At 41.5% G+C, this 26,807-nt stretch overlaps 1 protein-coding gene across 2 annotated transcripts in view; it reads left to right on the top strand.

The window, feature by feature from the left end:
* The first annotated feature begins 303 nt into the window (after positions 1-303).
* fam49a (family with sequence similarity 49 member A) overlaps positions 304-26,807 on the top strand; it is a 41,257-nt gene continuing 14,753 nt past the window's right edge. For both annotated transcript variants that reach the window (XM_084083036.1, XM_084083037.1), the window contains exons 1-2: positions 304-428; positions 23,546-23,599. The gene's annotated coding sequence lies outside the window, so the exon portion shown is untranslated. The remainder of the gene's footprint in view (positions 429-23,545; positions 23,600-26,807) is intronic.

Raw genomic sequence — 26,807 nt, 5'->3', positions numbered from 1 at the left:
ATTTGAAAACTTTTGAAATGGGACATTCTACATAATGAGTACTCTGTACTTTGTACTTTTGGTACTTTAAGTACATTTCGATACCAATACTTTTGTACTTTTACTCAAGTAAATTTTGAATTCCGCACATTTTCTTGTAAACAAGAGTGTTTCTACGTTGCAGCAGTATATTGATACTTTTACTTAAGTAAAAACTTTGAGTACTTTTTCCCACCACTGGTGGGAGGGGAGGGGGCGGGGCTAGTGGGAGCGAGGGGGAGGGGCGTGCAGAAAACAGAAACCGTTGTTGTCTCTGTCTGCAGCCGCTGGGGGACCGAGGAGCTGGGCTGGTCAGAGAAAAGTAACGCTCTCTTGTCCAGATAGTTCTCATTTTCCTTTCCTTTCCTCCGTCCCAAAACAAAAGCATACAGTTCCAGGAGAAACACAAGGTGAGTGGGAGCGTTTTCGTCAACCTCGAGACGTCTTTTTAGTGGAGTATTTTGATTTAAACGCTGGCTGGTGGAGAGTTGGGCTACTTGGAGAAATCAGTGACTGTCAGACGAGTTCACATGGAGGGAGAGAGAGAGAGAGAGAGAGAGGCTAGTTAGCATTAGCCGCGGTGTGTGTGTGTGTGTGTGTGTGTGTGTGTGTGTGTGTGTGTGTGTGTGTGTGTGTGTGTGTGTGTGTGTGTGTGTGTGTGTGTGTGTGTGTGTGTGTGTGTGTGTGTGTGGAACCCAGACTCATACTATAATTTGCTGCCATTGCAAGGTTTAAGGAAGCTGTGTTGATCTGACAGTAATGCTGGATTATTACTGGAAAGCCTTTAGTGCAAACTGATTTTGAGATTATTTTGGCAACACGATAGTTGTTTCTTAAATGCATTCCCTTTAGGGTGGTCTTACTTTTATTACTACTTAATTTGCACTTTGAAATCTCTCAAAAGTTGCCAAAGAGACCATCATGCACTTAGTTTTGCAGCAAAAATAGTCTGCAAAACTTTTGCAGACCAAAGAATCAATCATCACGTCAGGCCTCAGGATAAAATCCAAACGACCCGTCTCCTCTCCCATCGTGAACGGTGAACGCTTCACAATGGAATGGAATTGCACTTCATAGTAGAATTGGCTTCACGACTTGTCAGACCGGTAGAGGATTCCTCCTTGCACCCTGACTCTTCTAATGTTTTTGGTCTCGGGTTGCTGTCACAAATGTCAGACCACAGCAGCTGTTTCGATGTCTTGCCTTGACATGGGCTGCTAATGTATGATCTATTCTCTCTCCCATGAGGTATGGTGTTGAATGACTTTAGATCAATAGTTCAACTTCTCACCAGGTTCTACATTAAGGGTGGGAGCAAAAGTCATGGTCATTGTACTTTATCGTTATCTTTGTATATATTTTCTTATTTACCATGGACAATGCACGTGTTCTGTTTCCATGCTGATGTAAATGTGAGAAAAAGAGTTTGCCAAATGAGCTCATTTTCATCTGTAGTCCTTGGGCAGGTTATTACAATTGGTGACTTATCAAATCAATACGGTGTACAAGTACTACACAATACAATGCGATACATCAAAATACATAAATACCGGTACATTCTAAAAAGAACAGTTTATATGTAAAGGTAGCCCTGAAACATTACTGTCAGCTTGTATACAAGCGTCATGTGAACCATGGCTAATGTAAAGGCAGTGTCAGAGATGAGGTGGTATGATCACTCATGACTGCCAGTTTGGTTTGTTTTACGTTTAGGGCACTCCCTCCAAGTATTTATTGGTGTGGGGGTGTTCAGGTAGTACCTAACCCTACTGGTGATTCCCTTGAAGAAATGAAAAGAGAAGAGGCACTTGGAAAATGACTTGAGTGAATTCTCTGACACAGAAACACCAACCAGTCGAGATCAGTGGTTCCTAATGTTGTGTTGGGACCCAACACTGTCCAGGGGATTGTTTCTTGCATGTACCCATTTGAAGACAAGTGAATTATTCATATGTTTTTTTACTGTGCCCCACGATGAAGCCGGGTTCCTCAGATTTGTGTTCAAGAGTGAGATTGAAAAAAATCTCAAAGTTGTCTCAGGGCTGGAGTGGTTTTGAAGAACCCCCAGTCTAGAGGAATCTGATATATTGAAGCTCATGATCCATTAAAATGCTGCCTGCTGCTGTTGTGCAGGACATACAGTGACAGCTGCGTGTGTGTGTGTGTGTGTGTGTGTGTGTGTGCGTGTGCGTGTGCGTGTGCGTGCGTGTGCGCGCAAGTGGAATGTAAGGATCTTATAGCAGCATTTCTGGCATGCTGGACGAATTTCACAAATCTAAGATGAGACAATGGCTGTTGTGCATGATCTGATTATCTCGGTTGGAAGATGCTTTGCATGTGGTGTGCATAGCCTAGCCTAACTATAGAACATGCTGTCTGCTTAACTAGTGTGTTTATGTGAATACTATTACTTTGTTGGTATCTCACAATCAGCCAAAAATGTATTGTGTTGTATTAAAATATATATATATTTTCTTGAGGACCAGTAAGGAAAGACGTCAGCACTTGCAGTTCATGTTCTCATAGTCTTCTTCACAAACTACCCGTTTATTTCTAAAATGCAGACTCCTGGGAACACTCAGCAGCAACATTCCATGGGCCATAGCTGGGACCTGGACCGTGGTTTGAGAAACACGTTATCTTGTGCCTCTACTAGTTTGCAGACCTTATCGTCACCATTGTTAGCTCTGGCCAGAAGTAGTGTTTGATGAAGCTGTACTGATAACATTTGGTTACCTGACAACATAATCAGCCGTAGTAGCTGACTAATAACGATGTCCTTCCCAGAGTCTTTGTTCATGTCGTGCTGCCAGCAGCACTAATCGGTTTTACAGTGACTAATCAATTCGTGTTGTGTTTTGTGTGGGCTTTTGTTGAACATTTAAAAGGCTGCAAGATGCCATGCTGATGTGATGTGGTGCAACCAATGGGGAAACCATTGAAGAGAGCAAAGACATGTACACGTTTACAAATGTCTCTTGGAAGGGCCTGAAGTGTGTGTGTGTGTGTGTGTGTGTGTGTGTGTGTGTGTGTGTGTGTGTGTGTGTGTGTGTGAGAGAGTTAGAGCCCGACCAATGCCAGGTTTTTGGGTCAGACCACTTCAGCCCTATTCAAATTTATTTAGGAAAATCTTCACCTATAATGACATGCCCAAAATGGGGACGACAGGTGAGGTTAATATTGGTTAAAAATTGGGATTCAGTGCACATCAGCTCAGCTGTATAATTGCGGATACCGATGTTGTTAGAAAAGTCAAATAATGGGAGATATATCGGCCAGACCGACATTGGTCAGCCTCCAACACATAGTTAACGTGCACACAGATCATTCATGCCTTGCCAGGAGACAGTCGGGATATAGTGTGTTTTTGCGTGTGTCATCCCTGGAAGTCTGCTCATCGCTCTGTCCATAATATTCACAATTTTAAGCATCGTAGGCGTAGCTTGCTTGATTCACTCTCAGCTCAGTTTTCACTTGCCCATGACTGGAAAACAGGATATGCTAGCTTCTTCTAAGAACAGTCGTTTGTTTTTGTGTGTGTACATTATGTTTGCATGGCTGCGTGTACTGTATGTGTGTAGTTTTAATTCATTAGGACCGGGAAAGCATTTATGTCATCTTTTGATTTTTTTTCTTTGGCTATTCAAAAATGGCAGATATACAAGCTCATAGCGTGGTGTAGATCTGCTATTTTTTTTTAATTGTGAAAATTTGTGCAGCAAATCTTTCAATATATATATTTTTAAAGCTAACATTTGTAAAATATCTTGTTCCAGGGACCTCCAGAAGCAAAGATGTGAGTAACAAATGTTCGCTTTAAAAATATATATATATTCAAAGATTTGCACAAATGTGTCAAGATTTTTCATAAATAGCAGAACTTCAAGCTCATGAGCTTATATATATATATGCTATTTTTGAATAGCCAAAGTATAAAATAATGGTTATAGCTCAAATCTAAAATGACACAAATGCGTTCCCGGTCATAATGGCTTAACCTGCTGCTGTTGTGCAGCTTGGCAGGGACAGGAGTGTGAGAGAGCTACTGTATACATATATACCAGTGCCAGGCCAGCCTGCCGCTTTAAAGCAAATATGATATTACAAAAATGCTACAAATTTGACTTCGAATTCCTACCAATGTGCAAACAGGTGACAGCCGTTGCTGAGTGTTGTTTATGTAATGATAAAGTGTCCAATTTAGATAACATTAGCTGTGCACACTAAACAAAACTGGGAAGCAAACAGATTGATGGGAAATGAAAATAAACTTTGACTCATACAAAGTGATGCTGGGGAATTGCCACTGAATTGTAATAGCACTTCTAAAAACACTTGTATAGAATGCCTAGAATGATTAACGGCTATATATTGGACTGTTTGGTGAAACTGGAATGTATGTTGTTATCCTACTTATGGACAATTTATACTTAGTTGTGCATTGTGTCGCACACCTGCGACGTGTTGTAAGCTTGTAGATCTGCTATTTTGAGTGCACAACTACTGTACATGTAATTATGAATAAGGCTTTACACTCCATTCGTACTAGGCACTTCCACCTCGTAGCATGTGAAATGTTATTACATCAGCATTATTACAGTGCTATTACAATTAAGCATCCAGTAACTAACAGGGCAAGGGTGAAATGATAGGATATTTCCAGGTGTCCTGGGCTTACTGGGGCCCTCAGAAATATTTGGTATCCAGTATGGTATCTTTCACAGAAGACAGATTTCCATGGTATCTCCTAGTGTCCATCAAACAAAAAGTGCTCACTGCTGATTCAAGACTCGACCAGGCTAGGTGGGGTAATTTGATATTCAGTATATAGCAGTTGCAGAACTCCAAATGAATCTACTTGCAACAGTGATTTTCATTTGGTAGCCAGAGAGCACAGCTATAATGCATCACAAGCTGCTTTGTGACACAAAATGAGAAATCCCAGAAGATTTCCTTCCTGCGCTGCAGATTGTACTGTACAGACGCCTAGCCCAAATATCTGACTGGAGTATTAGCTGAGCATCCAGCCAGTTACATGGACAACACTCTTTCACTGCATTCATTTACGGATCCTGGTGTTTGATGGTCATTCAGCTGTATGCTGTGAGTCACAAGACAACTTTGCACATTCTTAATAAATTAGTGGACTTTGTAGTGATTCCTTCCACAAGCTGATGTTCCTTTCCCCATGCATCCTTCTCTTTAGCTGGGCTAGGGCTATCACAAGTCACTCTCAGATACAGAATATTAAAGGTTTTAGGTTGTGGCAGCTACAGAATAAATTGTGCACATCTCAGCTCAGCTCAATGTACTGTATCACTATAGTCACTATATTAATGCAATGCCAACCACTGTACAGTGGGACTTCTCAATTAGCTATTTCCCAGTTACTTATTGTAGTAGTATGTTGGCATATGGTGCATTGAAACATTTACAGTAATTTAGTTATATTGTGCACACATCCCTATTAAGAGTATCCCAGCTCCATCTTTAAGTCTAATTTAGCTCATTAAGTCATCCAGCCAGCATTGCTAAAGTATAAGAAGGTTTAGCTCCTCAGCCTCTATCTCTCATCCTCCTCTTATCTCCTGCCACTAATCATTCAGTTAACAATGGTCCATCGTACACAGCTGACTCAGTCAATACCACCATCTGGGCTGGAACACAAATGCAAGGTGTTAGGTTTAGAGTCCAACAGACTTAGAGTGTGGGTGTGTTGTAACAGAACACACAGATATTTATTTATGCATTATTTAGACACATTATTAGACACTATAGAATAGGAAGCCACAGGAGATGAGACAATATCAGATCTGAATCCACAATGTTGAGCTTACATACATACAATGTTGATTGAATATGTGTGAGTGTGACCCTACCATAGTATGCCGCAGGCCTGCAGCATAGCATGGCATTGTTTTGACTAGCATGATGCTAGCTCTTTCACTTGCCCGGACACTCACAAACCGTAGCCTTTATGGCTCATTGTTAAGTGGTAGTACATTTTTGTCCACTTTTGCCTAATTAGAACAATTTTAATCGTAAGCTTAATCCATAACAGCTTATTTTTATTTATTTATTCACCACAAAAGACACTAGTGTCCAATGCACACCAGGCTTCACGCACCATAATAATATTTCACATCTTTGTTTGTGTTCACAGCTGACCTTCCAGGCCCCCCCCCCATCAACATTTTCCCATGAGGAAATGTGTTATTTGTATATGGCAAGCCACTATTGAGCCACAGTGAAACTCTATGCAAATCACACTGGCTGCTTTAACTTCCTGTTTCAAACCCCTGTCTGTCTTTCTCTCTGTTTGTCTTTCTGCTTGTGAGAATGAGTGCGTGTGCTCACACCGTGCTGCTTTATAGCCCATACACACTTCCTGCTCACGTTTCACTTTTATACTCGCATCCTGTCAGCGAAGACAACAGCTCTCTGAGTTTTGTGCGCAGCGGAGATTTCAGCCCGCACAACTGCCGCCTGCATGAGAAAATTGGTCTTCACGTATGAACTTGAGGTTTTTCAAGTTGACAGCATCACTGCCTGTTCTTTCATACACACAGCCAGGTAGCATGCTGCAATGTCAGAGCTGAATATGTTGCCATGAGTTTTGTGTCATTTGATAGTTTGCAGAGTTCCCAAATATGCCAAAAATTACACTAGACAATAACGGTACAATAACTGTATTTTTAACTCACAACTTAATTCAAGGTCAATCTAACTTAATAGTGCACAAGCACTTAAAGATCTAGATAAGCGGTTGTATTGAAACCTGAGTTTGGTGTATGACAGCTTGCGTTCCTGAGAAACATGTACACCATATGTCCTTATCGATTAGTTCTTCTGATGGCCATGCAGACTCCTCTGAACAACAGATCTCTCTTGGTATAGTCTATTTCTGTACAATTGCCTGAAGCGGAGTTCTTTTGTAGGCCACAGGAAAGCCTTGGAAAATGGGCCACACTACACAAACGCAACGATACCGTTTCTTTTTTCCTTTTTTTTTTTGGGATCCTTGCCCGACATTCTTTCCTCGTCACCTGCCAGACTGCTAAGTTGCCAAGGTCATGATGCAGAAGCAAAAGGTTCTGAAGGAGGAAGTTTGGATCAGTTGGCGATCGACCGACATGACTTTTTCATGGCCGATATCATATGGATATATTAGTGATCAAAGAGGCCGATATCCGATATTAAGAGCCGATATGCAGTTCAAGTTAAAATCTCATTTCATTCAAATTTCAACACAAAACAGAGCGTTCTTTTGTTTCTTTTTAGATATTTTTGGGGGATTTTTCTGCCTTTATTGATAGGATAGTAGACTGACATGGAATGGGGAGAGAGACACATACACATATATATAAACATATACACATACATATGTGTATATATATATACACACATATATATGTATAATACACATATACACACACATGGTGTACACATATATATATATATATATATATATATATACACACCGTATATCTAGGTGTGCCCTGGGCCCTTTATCTATGAAAGGTGTGCCCTTGCAGAAAAAAGGTTGGGAAACACTGCCCTAGTCTAGTGGGTTTCTCCCCTATTAGCGGATATGAGCCAATTAGCTGCTCTGTGCTACTGCCCTGCCTGTTGCTCTACATTTCACAGCTGGTAGAGTCGTCTCAGAGCCAACCTGTCCTTGAGCCACTGGCTGCTTGGCTTGACTGATTGTTTACGACTCGGCAGCAAACTCATTGATTTTAGCAGGTGCAGGATTTATGGGCGTTTTTTTGGGTCCATGACAAGCTAACAGTCTGTGAAGTGGAGAATATCCGAGCGATTTAAAAGGGAGAGCCGTCACACTCGAATGAAGAGTGTGTAACAATCCAGGAACCAGTGAAGGACCCATAACATCAACAGCTTTTTCAAAGCCGCGCAGTAACAATGTTGAAACTGATTTACAGTTGGTCTGTGTATGTGTATGACTGTAACAGATTGCGGTCTAGAGTTCCTGAAACCAACCCGCCCTATCTTTTTTAGAAGGAATATACGTATGCTCAGTTCCTTGTTTTCCTTTTGCTTGTGTTTTCCCTTTTGGGGTCAGACTGTCAGCAAAGTGACCAAGTAATGAACTGACAGACTCTTACGTAATACGAAAGGTTCATTCTCCAGAACTTGTCCAGAGTGCTCTTGAGCAGGAGATAGTGGGCCCTGTCCCCTACCCGTTGAACTTCACACATGCATCACTTTGTGACGCATTGTGAGCTTGTAGATCTGCTATTCTTGCCAATTGTTAACCCCTGCCCAAAATAAGGACGCCTAGGGTTCATGTGGTTAGAGAGCATCAGCACAGTAGCTACTAGGTTTCAGGTAAATAGTAAGTAGTTATAGAACAGGAGGAGGAAACCAGTAGCCTCCAAGCATTATATTGCATGTGTTTATGTGGAGCTCGGTCATGCAAGGCATACTGATTTAATAGCAGGGTTAACACCTGTCCTCGTATTGTCTTTAAAGGTCAGGTATTCAATTGTCTGCACTGATGATAGACAGAAAACATACTATACCTGTTAGGATAATGGTAAACACCCATTATATAACAGGCTTGCAATATATATAAAAGGCCTGCTATATTAACAACCTAAACCCTATACTTCACTGACTGAGGTCCATGGTCCGCTCATTTTCTCACTCAACATCAAATCTCTTTGCCGAAAATAGCCGATCTATAAGCTCACTCATTGTGAGGTTGTAGATCTGCTATTTTCTGTTAATTTTGCCTATTGTTGCGCCGGATGTTAGCCTGTTATGACATGCCCAGAATAGGGACGCTAAGGGTTCATGTGGTTAAGGCGTTTAACTTAATTTTGAATGCTCACCGTGACTGAATGATCATCTTGGTATGCAAAAAAAGGCACATCCAAACAGGCTCAGGTGCAGAACTAATAAGAGGGCATGACAAAATTGATAAAGTCAGTCCACCCTCTAGGAAACCCCCTTGATTCAATTTATTATCACCTACGTGTGACATTGGAGCTGTGTAGCTCTTAATTAGATAATTGAATACTTCGTAACTATGAAACACAAACGTAAAACAAAGAGAACTTGTTCCTTGAATCATTGACACTGTCAATTGATGGGGGGCCCCCCATCAAACATTTTTTTTATGTCTTTTGTTGTAACTACTGTTTGTGTAGCAGTGTACATTGCAGTATTGATACTTTTACTTAAGTAAAAAAATACTTTTTCCACCACTGAGCATAGCTGCTCTGAGCACAATCCATACACTGATATGAAAAATGTAGAAGATGCATTTGTATAATCTGTGCAAGAAAACATGTGTATACTCTACAGTATCATTGCAGCTGTAAAAGATGTTTGGCCCTTGGCTCATTGTCGCCCTTGGTATGTGCATCATCAGATATTACCGCAGATTTAGCAGAAAAGCAGACTTCTTTTTTCCCAGGGTGCCCTGGCTCTGTATGTGGCACACCCCGCAGAGCCCTCGGCATTGGGCACACAGGAGGCTTTGTGGCGATTCATATGGGACTCCTGAACATAGCCTACTATTTGCTCTCAGCGAGTTACAGTATCTTTTGCAAATTGTTCATAGTTCCTGAATTTTGTGTGCTCTACAAGGGTCCCTGATAGAAGAGCTGTAGGAATTTACTCATAAACCTTGTTGGTTTAGAACTTAAATCTAAAAACTAGATGCTTGTGTTTATTCTACACGTTTTATATTTATATAGCCTACTAGTTGTGTGTCGTTTGCGTGTTTGGGTAGCGGTGGATGCTTTTTCACCACTTGCTATCAGATCATTGTTAGCATCAGTGAGCTTAGCATAGCAGCCTACACCCACGAGGGGAGAAGCCTGTGGTAGTGTGGAGATTTACATGCATGCACATTGCACAGCACACACGCACACGCAGAGGGAGTGATTTTACTCACATACATTTCTCTCTCACACACACACACACACACACACACACACACACACACACACACACACACACACACACACACACACACACACACACACACACACACACACACACACAAAGTTGTTCACTCAGACAGACATGGTCCCCTTTGTATCTGCAGTGCTTTTGACATGGCAGGGCTCTGCAGAACAGAAGTGGCATTGACGGAGCATTGCAGGAGGAATTCTACGCCTGGAGTCCCACGCTACGCCATAACGGCTAGTAGTAGCCCAAACGGCCACTCCTCCTCCCCCTCTGTCCTCTGAATTCCACACTCCCTCACTCTTTCTCTCTCGCTTTCTTTCTTACAGAAGTTCTGGGCTTCTTTTTAGTGTGCGTGGTTCTTTCGTGACCTTTTTTAAAAGCTATAAGCAATGGCTCCCTCTCTCTGACACTCTAGCACTCTCACACATTCTCCCTCTTTCTTTCACACGTACAACTAACACACTCAGAAACACACTCGCCATTCACACACGTCTTTCAGAGTTGTTTACTACTGTGTGCCGGGGCCCCTCCCTCTGTCTCTTCTCCCTGTCTCTGCATCCCCCTCATCATGTCTCAGTAGAAAGAGTCCTCTTTAAGTCCGTTCCGCTGACCCGGAGGAGCCGGTGTTTGGGTGTCTGTGTTGATGAGGCCAGATGTGCAGAAGGGGATAGTACTGATTTTGTAGTGGGGTCCCAGCCCAGCTGGCTCAAGCAGAGGACTGAAACGCCATCTGATCAGAGTTGAGAACACTGCGTGTGTTTGAGTGTGTGCATGATGTGTACAGTACACAGTGTTTGTTTAACTTTGAAAGTGTAAGAATGGATAGATTTTCTGTGTAAGTATGAATTATACATACATACACAGATACTTGCCATGGAAACAAGGCTCCAGCGTGGGTGTGTTCTAGTGAAAGGCGCGTAGACCACAGTGGGAAGTGTGGTTGTGTGTGTGCATCTGTTTCATGACAACAAAGTCCCTTTGGACAGACTGTATTCAGACAGGGTCTCAGGAGAGACTAATAGTGTGTGTAGCGTGTGTGCGTGTATGCAAGTCGATTCAGTGGAGTCAAGCGGGCTGCCATTGTAGTGGTGGCACTGGGCAACCCCCTCCTCTTCCACCCTCTGCCCATATTAGGGCATAACTCCACCACAACCTCCCTCAAGCCCTTCTCGCCCCCACCCAATGTCACTTTTGCTCCAGTAAAGTGAGCCTGGGGGAGATGCAGCTCCCCTAACCCAGTTTGAAGGTCTGCTTCTGGGGCCAGTCAGAAACTCCATTTCACTTTCTCCATTCTCGCTTTTTGCCTCGATCATTCTCTCTCTCTCTCTCTCTACCTCTTTTTCTCGCTATCTCTCTCGCCCTCTCTCTCTCTTGTTGTTTTTGTTGTGGTGGAACTGCTGGCATCTTGTTAATGAGGGTGCATTGTTAAGGGTTTGACTTGGGATAATATAGGCTTGGCTTGAGCTGTGTTGTGGTTGTTTGTGTATTTCACATGGTGGCCTTAATGACCACCGTCTCACTGCACATGCTGTTAACTCATGCTGACTACTCGTAGGCTTATGCATTGTTTTTTTATTAGCCTAGCTTTTTAAAAAATCCTGTTAACACCCTGGCATGGAGGTCATGTCTGTGTGGGACTCTCTTCATTGCTGAGGCCAACAATCTGTCTATGCCAGTTACTATGACATACCCTTCCCCTCCCTTCGCAGATGTTTTAAGCTTTGAAAAGAGCCCCAAGTTGCAGCCACTGTTTCCCCATTTACTTATTTAGATTGTGGCTCTAAAAGATACAAAGGGCGAATGCAATTTCACCATCATATTTGCTGTTGTAGTTTTTGTGCAAATGGTTCAATGTGTATTATAAAATGTATGTAGTAAATGTCATACAAGGTAAGCTCATTCAAAATAAAGTCAATGCACTTTAAAGAGAATTCAAAATGTATAGAGTTGTTAAAAAAAGAAGAAGAAAAGAATAGCTTTAATTTTAGTGATAGGATTTTGGAAATTAAGATATGCATCTTTAAGAACACTGAACACACATGTTTTTGACTGGCTCACTGGGTGAAACCAAATCACAATGATCTGGTCTTGTGCCTCTGATCCTTTGGTTTGGTCTGAAGTTGGTTGTCACTGTAGTTGTTAGCGAGGGTGTAATAAAAGCATGCTTAAGAGAAATGGGGAAAAACACCAGACTGTAAGGAACCATTAACAATACAAAAGAATGAAATCCTTTGACGGTGGACCGTAATTTAGTTTGGGTTTGGGCACTCAGCGGCCATACTCCATACACTTTCCTGAGACCCACCACACAGCACAGGCCTGGCTGGTGGTAGTTGTGGTGAACGATTTGTTTGCACTCACAGGGCCACTTTCCTTGAGACTCTCAAACAGAAGTTATTTTGGGTCATTTTGGTGTTGATTTTGGGCCTTGTGGTTTAAACAAAGTCTTTCTTTCTGACTCTGTCTGTCTCTGTCTCAGTGGAAATGGGTTAACTGAAGTATTCAGAGCTCTTGAGGTCAGCACAGTGTGTGTTTTTAGATGTAGTTCTATTGTCAAAGGGGCTTGTACAGGTGTGAGCAGAAATCTATAACATTTCTGTTCCATATTTTGATCAGATTCAGCACCATCATATTTGCTTGATCTGGAGTTTTCAAACGGCCCAGATACACACATTTGGTCACAAATACAACATCATTTAAGGGTGATATTTGTCTCTGCACGTAATCCTTACAGGCTGGGGCGGCACCTGTCAGCAGGGAGTGTTGTTCGGGAGGAGCAGGAGGGAGCTGGTGTCTCCTCCCGGTGGGGGCTCCTCACTGGTAGGTGTGCCCGTAGGGTACAACAACAACACACTATGTGTGGGGAGGAATTAATTGGCATAACGAAAAAGGGTAAAAAATAATTGGCTACTCTAAGCAAAAAATGAAATAAATGTGTGCTTCCTCTGGTTGCCTCCATGGCTGTGTGTTAAAGGGCAAGACCACTTTGGTAGAGGTTTGGGTTGTGTATTTACCTTGCCATGATGTAACTCCAAAGGTGGACAAGAAATAAAAAAAAAATGCTCCAGTGATTAGAAATTGATAATTCAAAATATGCTCCTCATTGACTTACATTGTACGCTGAAACAGCTCTAAAAGTCACTCTTTTAGAACGTAAACGAACGCAAACAAAGCTGATTCAGACATTATAGAACATCACCAAACCCAGTACTGTTTTTTTTTTTTATAAAAAAATTAACTTCCTGTTGATTTTACTATTTGAAGATCCGGATCCGGATCCACATATCCAGTCCGGGTTTTCTTCCAAATAAAAATGGCAAAATCAACATGAAGTTGACAATTTTATTAAAAAAACAAACAGTACTGGGTTTGGTGATGTTCTATTTTGTCTGAATCAACTTTATTTGCGTTCGTTTATGTGCTATAAGAGTGACTTTGAGAGCTGTTTCAGCGTACAATGTAAGTCAATGAGGAGCATATTTTGAATTATCAATTTCTAATCACTGGAGAATTTATTTTTGATTTCTTGTCCACCTGTGGAGTTACATCATGGCAAGGTAACTACACAACCCAAACCTCTACCAAAGTGGTCTTGCCCTTTAAGGGCTTATCAGACTAATCGATTTGGTTGATTATACTTAGTTATTTCTTTCACGTTGATGCCTTGATGTATAAAAAAAATATTAAATGCATAAAAACATGCACTTCAAATCTAATGAAAAAATGTAATAATCTCTAAGAAAATAATCAATACTAGTTGCAGCCCTAATACTTATGTGTAAACACCAGATGACTGGAAATAGCAGCACTCCATAAGATAAAAAAGCAGGACTAAAGCCATTTTCTTTTCAACGCGTTTGCATCATAATCATATGATGCTCTGACGAAGGCTCTATGCTGAAATGCATAAGCAGCCTGATGTAACAAAATAGAACAATTAATATAAAATCTAAGCCAAGGTCTTGTTTGTATTTTTGGAGTGCCACTATTTCCACTGATCTGGTGTTTTTCTTTTATACCAGTTTTCATGTAGGATGGAACATCCTACATGAAACCGAAAGACTGCACTTAAACTGGGACAATGATGACAGCCATAACACAACAAGCATGACATAGCCTGGTCTGTCTATAAAGCAGCTGTGGAATGTAGTGTCTCCAGACAGACTCTGGATCAGGGCTCAGGGCCATTCTTTCCTGTTTTCCTCGCATGTCAGCGTTCGAGTTTTGTCACTTGTGAATGGCAGTTTGCCACTCAAGTAAAAACGTTACACCCATTTAACAGCAGCAACTGCAACAACAACGGTACAATTAATTTAACCAACCGAAGGGGGGCAGAGGGGGGGGTTGGTATGGGGTGGGTGGAGAAAGGAAAAGGAGAGAAGAATAGAGAGAGTGAAAAAGAAAAATATAGGCTATTTATGTCGATAAATGAATGAGGGAAGAGTCTTGGGGATTATGAGAGAATGGCTGAACACGTCAGCCTTATGGACAGGTTTCCAATGTACGAACAAGCTGTGTTTGAAAACGAAACCATCGTGAAGTCATTACGGCTTCATCTAATACTGGAAATGACGGTATTCTTGATCTCAGAAGTCAGACCAAATCGATTGCAGTGTCAGCCTTTTTTTATAGCACAAATAGACAAATCATCACAATTCAGTTGAATGCTACAATTGTTTCACATCGAATGAAGTCCAGTATGACCAAAGCACAACAAACAAACCTCACAACTAAATTCCTGGCTACTTTAAGAGTTATGAGAAAATGATTGATCTTTGAACAACACTGATGAATGCCTCTTGATTTTCGTTGCAAAGTCTCTGTCTGAGCATTTTCATTTTAAAGTTGAACTGACGTCAGTCAGGCCTTTAACCCCGTCTCTCTCACAGCACAAGAACCCTTCCTCATACTTTAACCCCGTCTCTCTCACAGCACAACAACCCTTCCTCATATACAGTATGAAGCATGACAGTTAACCACTTACAGTATGCCCTAGTTAGACTTCGTCATACAGCATTGTCGCGCCGCAAAATAGCTGTTCTACAAACTGTACAAAGTCACGCAACGCATTGCGATTTGACATGAGTTTGTCGGTCTGCTATTATTCCTACGGCTGGTTAAAATTGAGGTCTCTTGTCTGAGGCATTCGTATAGTGAGAGATGAAACAGGAAATGAGTGTTTTTCTTTGGATGGCTCATGATTGTGGTTTTTCTTTTGTTTTTGCAGTGTTGTTCAGTTAGGTACCACTACAGTTTGAAGAGAAACTCAAATAGTCACCTGTCTGAGCAGAGATACTGCAGATAGATACCAGACATCTCAGGATTCAGGAAGTTACGTTTGTGTGTGCGGGTGTGGGGCTTTTTTTATCTGGGTCAAAGTGGGGACAATGAGGCAAGGTCAACCTTTTTTTTTAATTCTTTTTTTCCTTTTTATATTTTATTCATTGGAATAGAATAACAGGGGGAACAGAATAATTGGGAACCTTTGCCCATTGCACTTTCCTCTTTTCACTAGACATTATGAATTAACTGAATCTAAATGACTGAGTCGTCCGTCCCCCCCGCACACCCACACCATCCCAGTCCCACCCTCCCCCTCTGTTCATTGGCGTGTTATGAATCCATCATCCATTCATCCATTCACTGTTGCCATGCAAACTAGAACAGGAAACGATGTTGCTGGAGTTAAGATTCTCTCTCTCTCTCTCTCTCTCTCTCTCTCAACCTCCCCCTCTCCAACCCCCCCCCCACCCCCCCCAATGGCCCGTTGACCCTCCATCAGGGACTAAACCTCGGAGTGACCCCTCAGAGGGTGTCTGCTAAAGACAGTGCATGTTGATGTGGCTGCCTGTCACTTTACCGGTAATCTCTCAAGAGTCAAGACAGATTCAGAGCTCTGCCGATGGGTTCCCAGATTGCTTTACCTGAAGCGCCATCCATCTCTTTGTTCCTTGTCTACCTCTCTGCCACCCCTAAAATCCATTTTTCACTTTCCATGACCTGGAAATGTACTTCCATTTATTACCCGTTTACTACAATGAAACAGACACACAGTCTTTCTTCTTTGCATGTATACATTACACGTTTAATCTGCACCTTAAGCCTGTTTTAAATTTTCTGTAGTTGCACGCCATGTGTCCTGCACGTCAAAAGCTAATCTACAAACTTACAACGTGTCACATCGCAACGTGTTGTGAGCTTGTAGATCTTCTATTTTCGGTGTGTGACAACCAAGTATATAAATCAGGCTTTACTCGCACATGGACACAAACTGTCCTTTATTTTTACTCAGGCAAACAGTTTGGTTCACTTATTATGCACTGCACTGTACTGTTCTGTTCTGTTCTGTACAAACACACACTATCCAGGAACCCTGTGTCAAAGTTAGCATCACATGGATACCCACCAACTCCCCTCGCGTGACCTGGAGTTCGCTGTCAAGAGTGCTTTTTATTTTTTTCTTCCAACGTTGGAAATGCTTGTTGATGTAAATAATTCATTTGCCGGTTGAATCCCTGGATGTCCATGAGGATACGTATGATCTGTCACGCTATCCAGGTTTTACGAAGCCCAGCAGTGGAATGTCTGAGACTCTGATCCTACAGGATCCTACAACGCTTACTGACCATGTAAACCACAACCTTCAGGGTGTTCTCCTTACTTGTCCTATTTAAATAAAACAAGAATAGTCTTTAACCACTTGAACCCTATATACTTCATCGTGCGACTAATAGGCGGCAATGCAACTTTATTTATACAGCACCTTTCATACACCAAGGCAACTCAAAGTGCTTTACAGAATAAAAACAAATATAATCAGAGTGCAACAGTGAACTGAAATAGAGAATACAATAGATGCAATTAAAATAAGATAAAGGAGCATATAAATTATAGCAAATACTCCCACCCTTGATACAAGAAATAATAAGGTAATTAAATAATAATAAGGTAAATAGCCAATCTTCAAGCTCACATTAAGTCGCATCACAACGTGTAATGAGCCTGTAGGAACTGCTATTTACGCTATTTTTGACAATTGTCAATTATTTTAAAATTATTATTATTATTAATTATAAGATAAAGACATATTAAGAGCAGGTCGTGGAGGAAGATGTGTGTGAGTAGGATATGTGATTCAGGGGAGAGACGAGGAATTCTGTTTACAGTCATACCGGTGCAACATCATCAGCTTGGTTGAACACATGTGTTTTAACCTGTGCCAACTGTGAAAACCGTTGAATGTGAAGGGAATGCTGCTTATACTGCAGGTAAACTCACGATGAGGGACCAGATGAGAGGACCTCTACAATGTGCAGTCTTCCAGTCCATTTAACAGAGTGAACTCTGGGATTTGGAGTCTTTTGTGTTTCTGTGTAAACTCTGGATACAGACCATTGAGCGGGACAATTTTCTGGCATTAGTTGATGTGTATGTCTGTGCGTGTCTGTGTGTTTCTGACATAAGCCACATTTGGGAACTGATGTCGGCATGTCAAATTGGGTCAAAATGACTGTCCCCATTTAGATTTTACTGATGTTTCATTGGGTTGGGGTTAGGGTTGGGGTTAGGGTTATGGTAAGGGGATATGGAATGTCCTCAAAAGTTTGCAAACCAACAAGAGTGCGTGTCTACGAGAGAGAGAGAAAGAGGCATCACAGCCCTTTGCAATTTGTTGTGCAAGTTCCTATTTCAATGTAAAATTATATGTTTATGCATATATGCCTACGTAATGTGTACTGTATATAGCAGGCTACAGTATATGATGTAAGTACATAGAGGCTATACATAACATATATTATGTTCTAATAAATACAGTACATTTGGCAGAATTCATAAATATATTACACATGACATACGCTCATAAATTATCATATCCATGTGGTGGAAGAAAACCACCCGAACTTCACTACACACACACACACACACACACACACACACACACACACACACACACACACACACACACACACACACACACACACACACACACACACACACACACACACACACACACACACACACACACACACACACACACACACACATTCATCAGTCATGTCAGTCAGTGAAATGCTTTGTTCTCAGATTACATATGAGTCACATACTAAAGCTTCAGCGTGACAACATGAAGTGGAAGTGATATTCAGTGCTGTTTTCTTCCCAACTGTAATGTACTGAGTCACTGTAGATTCCATTTTTATGATATCAACTTTCATTTGTTCCTGATGGAGAGAGACCTCCCTTAGTTGTGCTTTTGTTTTGTTTTTTTCATGGCATATGCTGTAGCATAGTGTTTGCTGCTGTTCACAGCCCTGAGAGCTGTCAGCAACTCCTCAGCATCTATCCAGTCAATATGTTGTTTTCCCCTGATGTCAGACATTCAGACAGCAGTGACTGACAGCAGTCCTGTCCATCACACACCTTTCACTCTTCTGGACAATCACTATAAGGAACAAAGTGTGTGTGTTTCTCCCCTCTGCGTTTCCACTCTTGTCAGCTGCATGCGGTTCCCCTGTCTTTTAACGGCCACGCCGGCTGTCACCATGACAACAGTTAGCGCCCAGACGGGAGCCGCCTGCAGGCGTATGTGTGTGTGTGTGTGTGTGTGTGTGCCCATATGTTGCTGTGAGTTTTTCTGTCTGCCTGCTGCATATGGTGTGTGCTGTGTGTACATCTGTCTGTTAGTGTGTGTATGTGTGAACTGATGAACTGATGCCCCAGAATGTTGTCTCTGCTCTGTGGCCTTCTGTCTATAATTCATGACCACAAGGACCTCACCGTTGGAGTCAAAAGGTCATGGTGACAGTTTTACACAGAACAGCCAACTAATAGCCAGTGTTCTGCTTTATTTAGCATGATAGTACAGACAGCGGAGAGACAGACAGGGAGACTGTATCAGTACTCTGGCTTGTAATTGATTCCCGAGTTCCTATTTTAAATTATTTGCACGGAAATGAAAGCGGGCTCCAGTGCAGTGTTATCAGCTTGTAATCGTTGCACGGTTATGTTTGTCTTTAAGTTATCAGTAGTTTTGTTTGACATGTGTGAAGATAAGGAACCATGCCTAAGCCTTCTGCTTTTTCTGGTGTATCTTGTTTCCTCTTTTTTAATATACTGTGCATGACACTACCAATAACTACTGTAAAATTTGTTGTAAATGTCTGCTTCTGATGGAATGACGGACTGTTTGCAGAGACTGTTTGCAGAGAGAAATTGTTATTACCATGATGGAAAGGCAAGGTCAAGAAACAGAAAATTGTCAGCTGTAAAGTAGAGTATACAGTATATGGACCTATAGACAGGGTTAAACATGCAATAACAGTGACAAGAAGACATTCATATTATGATATATGGACCAATCCATTGTCCATTCCCACACATTTCATACAGTACATATTTATATCTGCTGCTAAACGATATCTCTTACTTGCACAAGAGATTGATGTACACTGCCTTATTTGTGTATGTATATTTGATATTATTTGGTTTGTCATTGTACTACTTTTCCTTTTGTGATTATCAATTTTGTATTTGCAGTTTGTGGGAAATTCACTCACTCTCTTACTCTCTCACAATAAAGTTGGTCTTCACAAAAATGCATGGGGTGTTTTGAAGCTTAGTTAGAAGAACGACATGCATTAATAACAGAACTAGATTTTTTTTTTTAATTACCACTTAAACCCCATCATCCGTACTGTGGAAAAAGCTTTTGCAGAAAATAGCAGATTGACAAGCTCACAACAAGCTTTGTGAGCTTGTCGATTGGCATCGACAAGCCCAACATAGCGCAGCACCGAGTGCAGCGATATGAGCTTGTAGATCTGCTATTTTTGAACATTTGTGAATCTTTGAATTTATATATTTTTAAAGCGAACATTTGTAACTCAAATCTTTGCTTCTGGGGGTCCCTGGAACAAAATATTTCACAAATGTTCTCTTTAAAAATGTATAGGTATTCAAAGATTTGCTCAAATTTTCAAGATTTTTCAAAAATAGCCAAAGAAATCTAAAATGACAGAGATGCGTTCCTGGATTGAATGGGTTAAGTGCTGACAGCAATTTAGTCTACTCAGCAAAACAAGTCACCGCTGAACATAAAATACCCATATTATTGTGTGTTGTCGCAGAGGGGGGTCACTGGAAAATTCCGCTGGCACTGGGTTGGAGGCTCCTGAAAAAAACATGTTTATTTTCTCAGATTATACACACATCTCCCTTCCTGGTTCCACTACCTGCTGGGCCTGACTGAATGATTTACTCACTGGCTGACTGTTTGGCCTTACCTTGTTTCACCAACTAGCTGGTTTTGGCTTGGGTTAGTCTGGCTAATTGCTGGCTTTTACAGTAGTGTCAAAATGTACCATCACAGGGCCAGGTTTTGTTTTTACACTCTGTGTTAAATTAACATTCAGGATTTTACTGTGTGAGAGTGATTGTTGGCTTTGCTAATGGCCATTTGTTTGCCTGGCTGGTTTTCTGCTTGGCTGATTGGCTGCCGCCTGGCTAATTGAATTACTTGAACAGCTATTTACTTATTTGCCACGCTGGCTGCTTCATGGTTTCTGACCGACTGACTGACTTACTAACATCGAAAATCCATCAACATTCCTCTGAGAGAGGCAGGAGAAACAGGAGAGTGAGTGAAAATGGAGAGATGAAAGACTAGAGTAAAGAATGGGCAAAGAGGGAGAGAGAGAGACAAGTTGGCGGTTTGGCTGGTGCAGTGTGTGTTAGGATGAGGTGTCAGTTATCATCAGACAATGGTCTGTGCTCTACACATGGTGTTTTGGCACGTGCATGCGTGTGCGTGCAGCACTCTCACTATCGTCTGGGCCTAATGGAGCTCAGAAGGACACAGGAGGTGTGTGTGTGTGTGTGTGTGAGGTGGAGGAGAGGTCCACTGTGTCGGCCCGTTGGGGGAAATGCCACACACACCACCACCATGCCCTTATAAGGATGTCTGCTTCAACCCAGCCTATCCCTCCAAGTCTCTATCCATCTATCCATCCATCCATCCATCCATTCATTCATCATCCATCCATCCCACTTCGTTCACTTGATCTGTTACCATGCAGGTTGCCGGGAGGAGGGGTGAAGACTATTCACTGTGACAGATGGGGGGCAAGGCAGTAGTAGTAGCAGGCAGCTGTGTGTGTGTGTGTGTGTGTGTGTGTGTGTGTGTGTGTGTGTGTGTGTGTGTGTGTGTGTGTGTGTGTGTGTGTGTGTGTGTGTGTGTGTGTGTGTGTGTGTGTTTTCTCACGTGATAGAGGTGTGTGTGAGTGTGATGGTAGCACGTGGAGGGAGAGCAGAAGCAAGCTGTTGCTAGTTTTAATGTACTATAACTAACTGATGTGGCTGCACTGAAACATCACACAGTGAGTACTTTTCATGTGTGTGTGAGTGTGTGTACACTAATAGAGCTGTGTGTGTGTGTGTGGGGGGGGGGGGTCCAGAACAGTTTTTCAGTATGTGTTGAGCTTGACACGCCGCGTGTGTTCAACAAGGTACAGTGAGGATTAGGAATGCTTACCATAGCGTGAGTGAGCATGCATTTTATGCATGCGTACATGCACATGTGGGTGTAGCTACCACTTCGACTCCAACCATGTGTCTGAGTGTCTTAACATTTTTGACCATTTTTAGTAAGGATCTAATATAAAGCAGCATGAAATCCTTTGTTTGGGGATTTTCCGCAAATGATCTTGTGACCCACTTTTGCATCCTGAAAACAGGCTTTGAAACACCACAAAAAGAGCTCATTTACCGTACTGCCTACGGGTTTTGCCTGCTCTGAGGACCTGCAGTCATTTACTTTCATTATCCAATCTAGTCCTTTTTAACCCATTAAGATCGGTAATGCATCTGTGTCATTTTAAGATTTATTTCTGTGCCCCTGCTACGAACTTGTAGATCTACTATTCTTTTGAATATATATTTTTTAAAGCGAACATTTGTAACTCAAATCTTTGCTTCTGGAGGTCCCTGGAACAAAATATAGCGAAGTGTTCGCTTTGGAAAATATATATTCAAAGATTTCCAAAAATGTTCACGATTTAAAAAATGCAGATCTACAAGCTCATATAGTGCAGCTATTTTTTTAATAGCGGCGCTATGAGCAAAAAAGAAATACAAAAATTACAGATGCTTTCCCGGTCTTAATGGGTTAACATAGACAAGGCAGTCCAATGCTTAACTTTTCTACAGTATTTTGCCTGTACATCAACTTTTGTTTACCAAAGTGAAATATTCCCTGTGTGTGAAATACAGTACGGGGAAATGTCCATGATGATGAATTTGTCTGAAAGGCATAATCCATATTTATTTCTCTTGTATCCTGCTGTAGAAAATGAGAGTGCATCCTAGTGATGGTTGGCAGGTGTAATGTGTCACATGACATTTAATACTCAGCTAAACAGGCAGATGAGCAGCTTAATCAGCAAGTAGACCTGGAATACAACAGACCAGGAAGCAAGTTTCACAGTTCAATAATTCATCTGTGTGTGTGTGTGTGTGTGTGTGTGTGTGTGTGTGTGTGTGTGTGTGTGTGTGTGTGTGTGTGTGTGTGTGTGTGTGTGTGTGTGTGTGTGTGTGTGTGTGTGTGTGTGTGTGTGTGTGTGTGTGTGTGTGTGTGTGTGTGTGTGTGTGTGTGAGCCACGTACGTGTGTCTTTTTGTGTTTGCCTGTTTATGTTTGATAGCAGGTGGGTTGAGTGTATGTGTGCAACTGAGAAAGGGGAAGCTAAATCGATATGGCAATATATCGTATTAATTGCCGATACCTGTATCCATACGGAAGCTATACAAGTTGAGTTGCAATAATAGAAAAAAACATATATATATATATTTATATTCTATTTCAATTCTAAGATCTCTGTGGGCCTGAAGTGTAAGTGTTTTAATTTGTGCAATACGTAAAGCTTTGACTTTGCTGTTATAGAGAATAATAAAGAAGAGCTTTTGTTGTAAAGTCAGTAGGACAAGATCATAATTCAAAATCAACGTGTGTCGCGATACGTATCGTACCGTGACCTCTGTATTGTGTGTGATATGTATCGTATTGTGAGGTTATAGGCAATACCCAGACCTAATACACACACACACACACACACACACACACACACACACACACACACACACACACACACACACACACACACACACACACACACACACACACACACACACACACACACACACACACACACACACACACACACACACACACACACACACACACACAGTGAGGTGCATGCTTGGGCATGTCCTTATAGGTCACACTTTAAAAAATGACATATTTCAAGGATCTTCAAAATAGCAAAAATAGCATTTTGAAGCATTGTGATATTGCAGAACTGTTATTTTAGTTTTTTTGCCCAGGGCTTAAGTGGTTAAGTATGTAGGCCAGACCAGGCTTACATTTGTGTGTTTTGAAAACAACCGTGGCGTGTGCATCGTTTTGTTCTGTTTTGTTATCCGTGACATTCATGACATAGCAGTGTTAATAAATCGTCCCTTGCTTCTCCTTCACTTGTTCTTACCGTCTCTCTTTCACTTTTTCACGATCCCCTTCTCTCTTTTATTTTTCAGAAACAAAGCAAGCGGATGATATAGACAGCATCCCAGGCTCCTCCACCAGAGAAGGTACATGATGCAACACACACACACACACACACACACACACACACACACACACACACACACACACACACACACACACACACACACACTCGGCTGCTGTGTTAAGTGGTCAGATGGGTGGGCCACGTGCATTTTCAGAGCATGTTTATTTTAATGGTCAATCAATCGGTTATGTTCTGGCTTGGATCGATGGAACCAACGAAGTATGTTTTAAGTTCTTATTTATTGGTATCACTATGAAAACAAATTTTTCAAGGTTTTTATAGAAAAAAATACTTATCATAATTTATATTTTTTTGATATAAATGTTGTATCACTTAAATCTTAGAATTTTGTTAATTATCTGGGGGCCCACTTGCAATAACCGGCCCACAGGTTGAGAACCACTGCATTAGAGCAAGTTCAGTGACGCCTGAGCAAAGCCACACTCTATTGTGCAGAACAGAACAGAACGGCAACAGTGCTGCGGTATAAATGATTACAGGCTGGGATTAGCCTGCACTTATTTTAAAACCCCACACTTTCACTCTCTGTGGCTACAAGGAGTGAGTGATGGTGACTATTAAGGAGGAATGGCATTTTAAATTGAAAATTGTAATGCAAACTTAACCCCTGCGATGTGGAGAAGGAGGAGAGGCCAGACAGTATTTGTGAACACATCTGTCTTCCTAAGGCCTGATATGTAGTTTAACCCATTCAATCCGGTAACGCATCTACAAATGTCTTCTAAATCCTAACAGTTTTCTGAAACACTTATCTTGCTGGTCAGTGGTTCTCAAACTTTTTCATGTCAAAGACCCCCAAAATGATATGTATTTTGGTCGGGGACCCCCATCTCAAAATATTTTGTTCCAGGGACCCCCAGAAGCAAAGATTTGAGTTACAAATGTTCGCTTTAAAAAATATATATTCAAAGATTTGCACAAATATTCAAGACAAGATTTTTCAAAAAATAGCATATCTACAAACTCATAGAGCTTGTATATCTGCCATTTTTGAATAGCCAAAGTATAAAATAATGGCTATAGCTAAAATCTAAAATGACACAGTCAGATGCGTTCTCGGATTGAATGGGTTAAGTCTGATATATAGTTATTTGCGCACCGAACATGGCAGAGATTAGTGGTACAGGAATTAGCTGCTCTGTAGAAAATATCGAGCAAAAGTGTCAGTCTGGTGCCCATTGATGGTGTAGACATTAGGAGCACCACCTTCTGACCCATACTGTTACTGTAATTACTGTAATGACTTTAGCTGGCTTAGATCAACTTTCACCACAATCTCCCTCCCAGCATTCACACATTTTAATAAGAATACACTCTACAAAGGTGTGCATGCTGCCTGCTTTTATTTTTGGATTAAAATGTATTCGTTGCTGTCCGGCAGGAACCAGCTAACTCCATTTTTCTGCTTTTGCATTTTTTTCCATAAAACAGTGCTATTGAACACGCTTTAGTTTACGTCTGTGTGTTGGTAAAAAAAAAAATTGAACCAATGAACATTTTGGAGTTAGCTGGTTCCTGCCGGACAGCAGAGATATATTTTTTATAATGGAGCAATGATTACACTTTTTGCTCACAACTGATCAACTGTTGTACACCATAGAAATAATAATGTATCCATTTGTAACTGTGAGCGTGTGCAAATGTAAACAAATGGACCATTACAGTTCCATTTGGGTATATTCAAGATTTCACTGTGTACCTATTTTTCTTTTCTTTTTTTCTGTCCAGAGCAACTCTGGAGTATCAAATATTAGTTCTCCAATAAAATATTCTGTTCACAATTTGGCTGTTAAGTCAACAGCCAGGGAAATAACCACGATTAAAATTGCCACACTGTGGCTGCCAGTCGACAGGCCAGTTTTTGATTTCTGCATTTGTCTTTTGAATAGTAGGCAACATAATGCTAATATATTGAATGCAAATTTTCTGCACGTCATGACAAGGACGTTTGGAGATACATGCCTTCTCTCAGCTGTATGAAATATGCACCCACTGAATTCCACCATTCAATCAAAATCTCATTTGGCCCGTTTGCCACCGCTCGATTCCCAACAGAGGTTGTTTTAAACTCTCCCGGACGTCAGGAAAAAAGCTGTTCAAGCAACTCTGCTGATTTGCAGTTATAATTGCACGGCACCCGCTTTAATTACAAAGCACATGGGGCTCGCAATGGTAGCTCTGTCTCTCAGGCACTGTTTTCCTGCAAGACGGAGGAAGGACGGAGGAAGCCATTTCAAATGGAGGTAAACTGAGGACAAGGCAGGGCTGAGCAGAGCAGAGGTCAGTCTAGGTCTGGGGTAGGTCACACGGCAGGGGGCGGGGTGCCGGCATGTCCAGCCAGAAGCACAGGTGCATGGAGACAGCGAGCTTGGATTTCAGAGCGTTTAGGGATCCTGCAGGGACTTGAGGCTTCTGCAGCAGGTTTCAAAACAACACCTGGGTCAATATGAAAGCTTTTCTGTCCTTTTTGTTTAGCCCAACTTTAACCACTTGAACTCCAGTCTCCATAATCTGGGGTGAACATTAGCCAAAAATAGCCGATCTACAAGCTCACGACGCGTCGCAACGAGACACATTGTGAGCTTGTGGATCCGCTATTTTTGGCCATGATATTTGGTGTAGACAGAGAAACGGACTTGAGTTACAAATGTACTTGGACCGCTTCTTTCCAAGAGTAGAGGGTTTAAAATTTAAATAAGTGGTTTAAATGATGAACCACTTATGCCCTATATAGTTTGTATGATGAATAGTGACAATAGGTGATCTATAAGCTCACAACACGTTACAATGCACTGTGAGCTTGTAGATCAGCTATTTTCGAAAAATGTTCGCCTATAATAGCATGCCCAAAATAGCGTTGAAAGTGATTAAAACCACAAGTTGGTTGTTATGTGAATTGTGACATACAGCAGGCCTGAAATCAGCAGTAGTGGACCTTATTATCATGGCGTGTGAGAGGAATACAGACCTTTGATTATGATGCATTCACAGTGGCATGTTTTATCCAAGTAGTATGGGAAAACAATGCCTGAATTGTTAGAAACTCTTCCTACTTACAAATCTGTCCCCCATACTTCTGAACCTTATGACATCACCGTCCACTCCTCATTCCCACTTCCTGATCCTGGTATACAGTACATCCGCTCCTGGTTTTCGCGTTCCCCTGAATATAATGCATATTATGTACTTGTAGCTTGTTTGGTTTG

This window comes from Gymnoscopelus microlampas (genome assembly GCF_963454915.1).
Source record: "Gymnoscopelus microlampas genome assembly, chromosome: 16".
NCBI lineage: Eukaryota > Metazoa > Chordata > Actinopteri > Myctophiformes > Myctophidae > Gymnoscopelus > Gymnoscopelus microlampas.
The sequence above is the reverse complement of the archived record's forward strand: the minus strand, read 5'-3'. Positions and strand labels throughout refer to the sequence as shown.